Below are 12,420 nucleotides of genomic sequence, written 5' to 3' on the forward strand. Positions count from 1 at the left end.
TTCACACATAACAATATTAACCTTAAATGTAAATGGACTAAATGGTCCAATTAAAAGACACAGACTGGCAAATTGGATAAAGAGTCAAGACCCATCAGTTTGCTGTATTCAGGAGACCCATCTCACATGCAGACACACACAAAGGCTTAAAATAAAGGGATGGAGGAAGATCTACCAAGCAAATGGAGAACAAAAAAAAGCAGGAGTTGCAATCCTAGTCTCTGATAAAACAGACTTTAAACCATCAAAGATCAAAAGAGACAAAGAAGGCCATTACATAATGGTAAAGGGATCAATTCAACAGGAAGAGCTAACTATCCTAAATACATATGCACCCAATACAGGAGCACCCAGATTCATAAAGCAAGTCCTTAGAGACCAACAAAGCGACTTAGACTCCCATACAATAGTAATGGGAGACTTCAACACCCCACTGTCAACATTAGACAGATCAATGAGACAGAAAGTTAACAAGGATATCCAGGAATTGAACTCACCTCTGCACCAAGTGGACCTGATAGACATCTACAGAACTCTTCACCCCAAGTCAAGAGAATATACATTCTTCTCAGCACCACATCGCACTTATTCCAAAATTGACCACATAGTTGGAAGTAAAGCACTCCTCAGCAAATGTACAAGAACAGAAATTATAACAAACTGTCTCTCAGACCACAATGCAATCAAACTAGAACTCAGGACTAAGAAACTCAATCAAAACCACTCAACTACATGGAAACTGAACAACCTGCTCCTGAATGACTACTGGGTACATCATGAAATGAAGGCAGAAATAAAGATGTTCTTTGAAATCAATGAGAACAAAGATACAACATACAAGAATCTCTGGGACACATTTAAAGCAGTGTGTAGAGGGAAATTTATAGCACTAGATGCCCACAAGAGAAAGCTGGAAAGATCTAAAATTGACACCCTAACTTCACAATTAAAAGAACTACAGAAGCAAGAGCAAACACATTCAAAAGCTAGCACAAGGCAAGAAATAACTAAAATCAGAACAGAACTGAAGGAGATAGAGACACAAAAAACCCTCCAAAAAATCAGTGAATCCAGGAGCTGGTTTTTTGAAAACATCAACAAAATTGATGGACTGCTAGCAAGATTAATAAAGAAGAAAAGAGAGAAGAATCATATAGATTAAATAAAAAATGATAAAAGGGATATCACCACCAAGCCCACAGAAATACAAACTACCATCAGAGACTACTATAAACACCTCTACGCAAATAAACTAGAAAACCTAGAAGAAATGGATAATTTCCTGGACACTTACACTCTCCCAAGACTAAACCAGGAAGAAGTTGAATCCCTGAATAGACCAATAGCAGGCTCTGAAATTGAGGCAATAATTAATAGTCTACCAACGAAAAGAAGTCCAGGACCAGACAGATTCACAGCAGAATTCTACCAGCGGTACAAGGAGGAACTGGTACCATTCCTTCTGAAACTATTCCAATCAATAGAAAAAGAGGGAATCCTCCCTAACTCATTTAATGAGGCCAACATCATCCTGATACCAAAGCCTGGCAGAGACACAACAAAAAAAGATAATTTTAGACCAACATCCCTGATGAACATCAATGCAAAAATCCTCAATAAAATACCAGCAAGCCGAATCCAGCAGCACATCAAAAAGCTTATCCACCGTGATCAACTGGGCTTCATCCCTGGGATGCAAGGCTGGTTCAACATATACAAATCAGTAAACGTAATCCAGCATATAAACAGAACCAAAGACAAAAACCACATGATGATCTCAATAGATGCAGAAAAGGCCTTTGACAAAATTCAACAGCCCTTCATGCTAAAAACTCTCAGTAAATTCGGTATTGATGGAACGTATCTCAAAATAATAAGAGCTATTTATGACAAACCCACAGCCAATATCATACTGAATGGGCAAAAACTGGAAGCATTCCCTTTGAAAACCGGCACAAGACAGGGATGCCCTCTCTCACCACTCCTATTCAACATAGTGTTGGAAGTTCTGGCTAGGGCAATCAGGCAAGAGGAAGAAATAAAGGGTATTCAGTTAGGAAAAGAAGAAGTCAAATTGTCCCTGTTTGCAGATGACATGATTGTATATTTAGAAAACCCCATTGTCTCAGCCCACAATCTCCTTAAGCTAATAAGCAACTCAGCAAAGTCTCAGGATACAAAATCAATGTGCAAAAATCACAAGCATTCTTATACACCAGTAACAGAGGGGGAGAGCCAAATCATGAATGAACTCCCATTCACAATTGCTTCAAAAAGAATAAAATACCTAGGAATCCAACTTACAAGGGATGTAAAGGACCTCTTCAAGGAGAACTACAAACCATTGCTCAGTGAAATAAAAGAGGACACAAACAAATGGAAGAACATACTATACTCAGGGATAGGAAGAATCAATGTTGTGAAAATGGCCATACTGCCCAAGGTAATTTATAGATTCAATGCCATCCCCATCAAGCTACCAATGAGTTTCTTCACAGAATTGGAAAAAACTGCTTTGAAGTTCATATGGAATCAAAAAAAGAGCCTGCATTGCGAAGACAATCCTAAGTCAAAAGAACAAAGCTGGAGGCATCATGCTACCTGACTTCAAACAATACTACAAGGCTACAGTAACCAAAACAGCATGGTACTGGTACCAAAACAGAGATATAGACCAATGGAACAGAACAGAGTCCTCAGAAATAATACCACACATCTACAGCCATCTGATCTTTGACAAACCTGACAAAAACAAAAAATGGGGAAAGGATTCCCTATTTAAAAAATAGTGCTGGGAAAATTGGCTAGCCATAAATAGAAAGCTGAAACTGGATCCTTTACTTACTCCTTATAAGAAAATTAATTCAAGATGGATTAGAGACTTAAATGTTAGACCTAAAACCATAAAAACCCTAGAAGAAAACCTAGGTAATACCATTCAGGACATAGGCATGGGCAAGGACTTCATGTCTGAAACACCAAAAGCAATGGCAACAAAAGCCAAAATTGACAAATGGGATCTAATTAAACTAAAGAGCTTCTGCACAGCAAAAGAAACTACCATCAGAGTGAACAGGCAACCTACAGAATGGGAGAAAATTTTTGCAATCTACTCATCTGACAAAGGGCTAATATCCAGAACCTACAAAGAACTCAAACAAATTTACGAGAAAAAAACAAACAACCCCATCAAAAAGTAGGCAAAGGATATGAACAGACATTTCTCAGAAGAAGACATTCATACAGCCAACAGGCACATGAAAAAATGCTCATCATCACTCACCATCAGAGAAATGCAAATCAAAACCACAATGAGATACCATCTCACACCAGTTAGAATGTCAATCATTAAAAAAATCAGGAAACAACAGGTGCTGGAGAGGATGTGGAGAAATAGGAACACTTTTACGCTGTTAGTGGGACTGTAAACTAGTTCAACCATTGTGGAAAACAGTGTGGCGATTCCTCAAGGATCTAGAACTAGAAATACCATTTGACCCAGCCATCCCATTACTGGGGATATACCCAAAGGATTATAAGTCATGCTGCTATAAAGACACATGCACACATATATTTATTGTGGCACTATTCACAATAGCAAAGACTTGGAATCAACTCAAATGTCCATCAGTGACAGACTGGATTAAGAAAATGTGGAACATATACACCATGGAATACTATGCAGCCATAAAAAAGGATGAGTTCGTGTCCTTTGTAGGGACATGGATACAGCTGGAAACCATCATTCTCAGCAAACTATCGCAAGAACAGAAAACCAAATACCACATGTTCTCACTCATAGGTGGGAATTGAACAATTAGATCACTTGGACACAGGAAGGGGAACATCACACACTGGGTCCTATTGTGGGGAGGGTGGAGGGGAGAGGGATAGCATTAGGAGATATACCTAATATAAATGACGAGTTGATGGGTGCTGACGAGTTGATGGGTGCAGCATACCACCATGGCACATGTATACATATGTAACAAACCTGCACGTTGTGCACATGTACCCTAGAACTTAAAGTATAATTAAAAAAAAAAAAGAAAGAAAAAGAAAAAAGAAGAAGTGTAGGCACTGATCTGAGCTTATGGGAAGAAGGTAACCCAGAGGAAGTGGAACTCTGAAGGATGAATCAATATCCCCATATCAATCAGAAGTATATTTAAAACTCTTAAAATGAGGAAAGGTAATAGCTGCTTAATCCTGCCATAAAAATTTTAGGAGATTTATCCTATACAAACCCTCCGGAAAAAAAAAATAAAAAGCATGTTGCTAAAAAAAAAAAAAAAAAAAATTCAGCATCTTGTCATGGAGATACTTAAGCATAAGCCAGATGACCATATTAATGATTAAATAAAAGATGTTACTAAATTTATGTTGAACTGGATTAGACAATAATTTTAGGATTTTTTTTTTTTTTTTTTTTTTTTTGGTGGGGTGATGTGGAGATAGAGTCTCACTTTGTCACCCAGGCTGGAATGGAGTGCAGTGGCATGATTTTGGCTCACTGCACTCTCTGCCTCGTAGGTTCAAGCGATTTTCCTGCCTCAGCCTCCCGAATAGCTGGGACTACAAGTGTATGCCACTATGCCTAGCTAATTTTTGTATTTTTTTTAAGTAAAGACGGGGGTTTCACCATGTTTCCCAGGCTGGTCTTGAACACCTGACCTCAAATTATCTGCCCACCTTGGCCTCCCAAAGTACTGGGATTACAGGCGTGAGCCACCACACCCAGCAAGGTTAAGATTCTTAATGCGGAGTCAGTAATGATGTAAATTTTTTCCAGGTCAAAATTTTTTCAGGAAAAGCTCCATGGCATTGGATTTGGCAATAATTTCTTGGATATGATAACAAAGGCACAGGTAACAAAAGAAAAAACTATAAACAGACGACCAACAGAATGGGAGAAAAATTTTGCCAACTATGCATTTGACAAAGTTCTAATATCTGGCATCTATAAGAAACTTAAACAAATTTACAAGAAAAAAAATACAGAGCCATTAAAAAGTGGGCAAAGGACATGAACAGACACTTCTCAAAAGAAGACATACATGTAGCCAACAAACATATGAAAAAGAAGTTCAACATCACTGATCATTAGAGAAATGCAAATCAAAACCACAATGAGATACCACCTGACAACCATCGAAATGGCTATTACTAAAAAGTCAAAAAATAACAAATGCTGGTGAGGTTGTGGAGAAAAAGGAACGCTTATACAATGCTGGTGGACATGTAAATTACTTCAGCCATTGTGGAAAACAGTGTGGAATTCCTCAAAGGCCTAAAAACAGAAATACCATTTGACCCAGTAATCCCACTGCTGGGTATATGCCCAGAGGAATATAAATCATTCCATTATAAAGACACAAGCACACACATGCTCACTGCAGCACTATTCACAATAGCAAAGACATGGAATCAACACAAATGCCCATCAATGATACATTGGATAAAGAAAATGTGGTACATATACAGGATGGAATATTATGCAGCCATAAAAAGGAAAGAGACCATGTCCTTTGCAGGGACATAGATGGAGTTGGAGGCTATTATCCTTAGCAAACTAACACAGAAACAGAAAACCACATACATATGTTCTCATAAGTGGGAGCTAAGTGATGAGAACACATGGACACATACAGAGTAACAACACACACTGGGGCCTATCAGAGGGTGGAGGGTAGGAGAAGGGAGAAGATCAGGAAAAATAACTAATGGGTACTATGCTTAATACCTGAGTGATGAAATAATCTATGCAACAAACCCTTATGACGTATTTACATATGTAATAAACCTGTGCATGTACCCATGAACTTAAAATATGTTTTTTTAAAAGAAAAAGAAAAATAGACAATTAGACTTCATAAAAATCAAAACTTTTATGCATCAAGAGATACTATTAGCAGAATAAGAAGGCAATTCACAGAATCAAAGAAAAGTTTATAAATATTTGATAAAAGATTAATATCAAATTATATATAGTGAACCTCTAAAACCCAACAACAAAAAAGCAAATAAGCTGATTCAAAAATGGGCAAAGAACTTGAATAGACATTTCTCCAGAAAAGACATATGAATGGCCAACAAGCACATGAAGATGCTCAATTTCACTAATTATTGAGGAAATGCAAGTCAAAACTACAATAAGATACCACCACATACCCTTTAGGATGACTACTAACAATGACAAGAACAACAACAACAACAACAACAAAAAAAAAACGGAAAATAACAAGTGTTAGCAAAGATGTGGAGAAATGAATTCTTGTGAACTGTTGGTGAGATTCTAAGATGATGTAGCCCCTACGAAAAACAGAGTAGAGGTTCCTAAAAATAGAATTATCATAAATCAGCAATTTCACTTCTGGGTACATATTCAAAAGAATTGAAAACAGGATCTAGAAGAGATTTTGTATACACACATTCATAGCAGTATTATTCACAGTAACTTAAACCTGGAAGTAACCCAAGTGTCCACTAACAGATGAATGGATAGGCAAAATGTGCTATATACATAACAATGAAATATTATTTGGCCTTTAAAGGGAATGAAATTCTGACACACACTACAACATGGATGAAACTTGAAGACATTATGCAAAGTAAAATAAGACAGTCACAAAAAGACAGATACTGTATGATTCTACTTAGATGAGGTACCTAGAGTAGTCAAAATCATAGTGACAAAATGTAGAATGCTGGTTGCCAGGGGCTGAGGGGAAGGGAAAATGAAGAGTTATTATTGAATGAATACAGAGTTTCAGTTTTGCAAGATGAAAGTATTTCATGCAAAGAAATCATCCAAAAGAGATGGATTGTGGTGATGGTTGTGCAGCATTATGAGTGTACTTAATACTATTGAACTATGTACTTAATTAAAAATGGTTGACATGGTAAATTGTATGTTATGTGTATTTTACCACAATTTAAAAATGGGAAGAAACAATGTTTTTCTGACCATCTCCATTATAATCAGTTTTTATAACAGCTGAACAACAGTTTTCTTGCAGTCAAGGCCAGCAGGAAAAGAGGCACTATAATGGAAATCCCCTGGATTCCCTGCAGATGTCTTCAGTCTGTTCAAGTCCACAAGATTAGCTCTGCAGGGAAATTACACATTCCATCTTCCTTTACTTTCAAATCAACAACCTGTCATATGCATGGTATTTTGGAAAGTTACAGTAACTGGTTTTCTGTTATTTGGGAAATAATGGAAAATAACTGTGATAATTATTGGATCAACTGTTTAAATGTTTGTGTGTGAAGAGAGTGATTTCCACTACCCTGTAGTGTTAAAGACATGTTCTTCTTTCTTAACCTGAAGATATTTCTTTTTTATTTAGAGCTATAAAGCAGCCATGGAACTAAATCTAGACCAAGTGAAGGCCTGTATGAACATAGTAACATCCAAAACACCAGGATATAAAACTCAATTCATTTCCATGTGGATGGAGTTTTCTCTTTGTGTTTTCTCTTTCTATATTTCTTCACTCTTAAATGATTAAAAACCTATGCCCTCATTGAATTTTTTTTTTTTTTTTTTTTTTTTTTGAGACAGTGTTTTGCTCTGTTGCCCAGGCTGGAGTGCAGTTGTGCAATCACGGCTCACTGCAACCTCCACCTCCCAGGCTCAAGCTACTTTCTCACTACAGCCTCCAAAGTAACTGGGACTACAGGTGTATGCCGCCACACTCAACTAATTTTAGCATTTTTTGTGGAGACAGGGTTTCACCATGTTGCCCAGGCTGATCTTAAACTCTTGAGCTCAAGCAACACTTGCCTTGACCTCCAAAAGTGCTGGGATTACAGGCATGAGCCACCATGCCTAGCCACTCATTTAATTTTTTGAAGACCAAAAACATAGATGTTTAAAAGTGAAATTAGCAGTTTTTACTCTGCTTTGTGCCATCTGGATGTTTGATGTCATAAATCTGTTATTTTAAAAAAAGTGTAATAATGAGGCACCATGATTTTACTGATCACAAATAGAAACATATGGATTTTCAGAAAGTATCATTATACAGCAATTATGAACAAGTTTACATAAATTAAAGTCCTGTTAGCGTTCACTTGGCTCATTTTCCTCACAGTTTTACTCAGATATCAAGACTAAAGTACTGTTTTAAGTACTATTATCCTATTTCTTATATCTAATATATTTCTTTCTGACCTTTTACTGGTAAATAAACTTGCTCTTTTTTCCCATTTTCTTCAAGAGAAGAACTACCCTTGATGAGTTTTTCAGCCAAGAAGGACTGAGAATTATTTTACTTTATCTAATAAAAGCAAAGGTTAATCATTTTTTATTCATTTTTCTTTTCTCTGACTCAGTACTCAATACTTTCCCACTCCTAGCACTTCCCCTATCCTTTATCCCAGCATCTCTTCTCCACTGAAGCACAGATACTTTTGTTCATGGCCCCCTCATCAATTAAAGTCTATGTTGATCCACCTGACCCTCAACCAGCATTCCTTTCCATGGGGAAAACTAGAACTGGGGTTGGTGGTGGGTGGTGGGAAGGCCATGCTTTTTCCAGCTTAGCCTCTTAATTATACTACAGCAATAAACGATTAAAGACTTGACTAGTACTTTTATAATCAGCTACTCCAACACCTGGCAGCTCAGCTCCCTCCAGCTCAGCTAAGCTCTTGAAAATTAAATAAATCCGATGGAGCCAGAGGACTCCAGGAAGATGGTGGAATAGGAAGTACAAGGAATCCATTTCTCACCTAGACAACAAATGCACCGGCAGTATCTACCTGATGTAACCATTTCGGATCTCTATAGCATACTGAAGCCTTGCAACTTCCACAGGAAGCCCTGGGCAATAAATTGCAGTTAATTTTGGTCAATTTCATCTCTTAGTTTAGCAGAGGCTACCCACCCCCACTCCCAGCCCTGTAGCAGGCAGCCATGACTCGTTCCTAGAACAGCTTGCAATGCAGTTTATAGGACAGAAGGCAGGGAGGGCAGTAAGGACCCTGTACCCCAAATATCAGAATCTGTGATCAGATCACTGATGGTTGCTTCTAATCTTACAGAGTGCAAGACAGAGGTGGCCAGCCATTTTTGTACTCCTCTAAAACCCCCTATTATTGCAAGCCCCTGTTTCTCTAGTGGAAGTGATTTTCTGGGGTTTTAAAGGGCCAGGGCTCTTGTTCCACTTCATTTTTCTTTTTCCCCTTTTGAGAGCCAGGCATTAAGGACTAGGACATTTAATAGCAACTGCATACCTAAGAAAACCTTAAATTTTCACCTCAGCTGATCCTCAGCACAGAGACAATCTACAATAACCAAAACAAAACAAATAACAGCAAATGCTGGAGAAGAGGGAGAATCTGATTTCCATATATACCACATTATTAGATTCAAATGTCCAGTTTTCAATAACAGAAAACAATCACAAAGTATACAGAGAAACAGAAAATTATGGTTTATTTAGGGGAAAAAAAATAAACCAACAGTAACTGTCTCTGAGAAAGACCAAATAACAGAATGACTAGACAGAAACTTTTAAACAACTGTCTTAAATATACTCAAGGAACTAAAGAAAGATGTGGAGAAAATGAAAGAAACAAAATATGAACAACATGTAAATATCAATAAAGAGATATAGAAAACCTAAAAGGAAGCCAGAAGGGTATTCTAGAGTTGAAAAGTACAATAACTGAAATGAAAAATGCAGTAGAGGAATTAAAAGGCAGAAATGATCAGGAAGAAGAAAATATAAGTGAATTGGAAGATTAAATGTTTGAAATCATTAATTCTGAAGAATAAAAGGAAAACAAGATTAAAGAAGAGTGAACAGAGCCTAAGGGACCTGTGGGATGCCATGAAGACAACCAACATATGCATTGTGAGAGTTCCAGAAGGAGATGAAAAATAAATATTTGAAGGAATAATGACCTAAAACTTCCCAAAGATAAAGAGAGAATCTTGAAAGCAGCAAGACAGAAAGAAGTAACTCATCATATACAAAAGATCTTCAATATGGTTACCAAGAGATTTCCCTTCAGAAATTTCAGAGATCAGAAGGCAGTTGGCTGATATATTCAAAGTGCTAAAGCAAAAGGGCCGTCTACCAAAAATCCTACATCTGGCAAAAACTGTCCTTCAAAAGTGAGGGAGAAATTGAGACATTCCCAGATAAACAAAAGCTGAGGGAGTTTGGTACCAATATACTGCCCTGCAAGAAACCCCAAATGGTGTTCTCTTGGTTGACATAAAAGGACAATATACAGTAACTCAAAGTCATATGAAGAAATAAAGATCTCAGTAAAGGAAAACAAAGGCAATTATAAAAGCTGGTATTATACAATGATTTGTAACTCCACTTTTTGTTTCCTACATAATCTAAGAAATTAATACTTTTTTAAAAAAATTATTAATCTGAAATCTAGATTACTATAATGTTGATTTGTAACTGTACTACATAATTTAGGAGATAATGCATTTTACAAAAACAATTACTAGTTTATGTTTTTGGACAACTAATGTACATAGATGAAATCTTGTGACATCAATAACTAAAAGGGGAGGGGACAGAGCTGCAAATAAATACAGCAGATATTAAATGTAATCCCCATGGTAACCACAAAGAAAATCAACTAAATACAAGAGACAGTAACGCAGGAAATGAGGCACAAAAAGGTATAAGGCATATTGAAAATAAACAGCAAATGACAGAAGTCCTTTCTTATCAGTAATTACTTTAGATATAAATGAATTAAATTGTCTAATCAAAAGGCAGAGATTAACAGAATGAATAGGAAAACATGAACTAACTTTATGCTGTCTACAAGAGACTCACTTTAGAGTCAACAGCACAAATACATTGAATATGAAAGGATGGGGAAAGTTATTCCATGCAAACAGTAACCAAAAGAGAGCAGAGGTGGCTATACTAATATCAAACAAAATGGACTTTAAATTTAAAATTTTGTGAGACAATGGATATTAACAAATGCTTCATTACCACAAGAAGCTGTAAGAATCATAAACATTTATGCACCTAACTACAGTCCATCAGAATATATGAGGCAATAAAATGATAGAATTTAAGGAAGAAATAGACAACTCTACAATATTTGGAGACTTCAGTACCCCCACTCTCAATAACAAATAGAACAATCAGATGGAAGATAAGGAAGGAAATAGAGAACTTAACACAATAAACCAACTTGATCTAATATAATAGATATATCCAGGACACTCTACCCAGTAACAACACACATTCTTCTTAACTGCATATGGGACATTTTCCAGAATAAATCACATATTAGGTCACAACTTAAGTCTCAACTGATTTTAAAAAATAGTTATCATAGGCTGCATTTCTTTTTTTTTTTTTTGGAGATAGAGTCTCACTCTGTCACCCAGACTGGAGTGCAGTGGTGCGATCTCAGCTCACTGCAACCTCCACCTCCCAGGTTCAAGCGATTCTTTTGCCTCAGCCTCCCGAGTAGCTGGGATTACAGGTGCCTGCCACCATGCCTGGCTGATTTTTATACATTTAGGACAGACAGGTTTCACCATGCTGGCCAGGCTGGTCTCAAACTCCTGATCTCAGATGATCCACCCACTTCAGCTGACTGACTGGACCCCTTCCTTACACCATATACAAAAATTAACTCAAGATGGATTAAAGACTTAAACATAAGACCCAAAACCAAAAAAAAAAAAACCTAGAAGTAAACCTAGGCAACATTCAGGACATAGGCATGGACAAAGACTTCATGACTAAAACACCAAAAGCAATTGCAACAAAAGCCAAAATTGACAAATGGGATCTAATTAAACTAAAGAGCTTCTGCACAGCAAAAGAAACTATCATCAGAGTGAACAGGCAACCCACAGAATGGGAGAAAATTTTTGCAATCTATCCATCTGACAAAGGGCTAATATCCAGAATCTACAAGGAACTTAAGCAAATTTACAAGAAAAAAACAAAAACCCCATCAAAAAGTGGGTAAAGGATATGAACAGACACTTCTCAAAAGAAGACATTTATGTAGCCAACACATATATGAAAAAAGCTCATCACTAGTCATTACAGGAATGCAAATCAAAACCACAATGAGATACCATCTCATGCCAGTTAGAATGGTGATCATTAAAATGTCAGGAAACAGCAGATGCTGGAGAGGGTGTGGAGAAATAGGAACGCTTTTACACTGTTGGTGGGAGGGTAAATTAGTTCCACTATTGTGGAAGGCAGTGATGCAATTCCTCAAGGATCTAGAACCAGAAATACCATTTGACCCAGCAATCTCATTACTGGGTATATATCTAAAGATCATAAATCATTCTACTATAAAGACACATGCACACATATGTTTACTGCAGCACTGTTCACAATAGCAGAGACTTGGAACCAACCCAAATGCCTATCAGTGATAGACTGAATAAAG

This window comes from Papio anubis, chromosome 9, assembly GCF_008728515.1.
Source record: "Papio anubis isolate 15944 chromosome 9, Panubis1.0, whole genome shotgun sequence".
In the NCBI taxonomy this organism is placed as follows: Eukaryota; Metazoa; Chordata; class Mammalia; order Primates; family Cercopithecidae; genus Papio; species Papio anubis.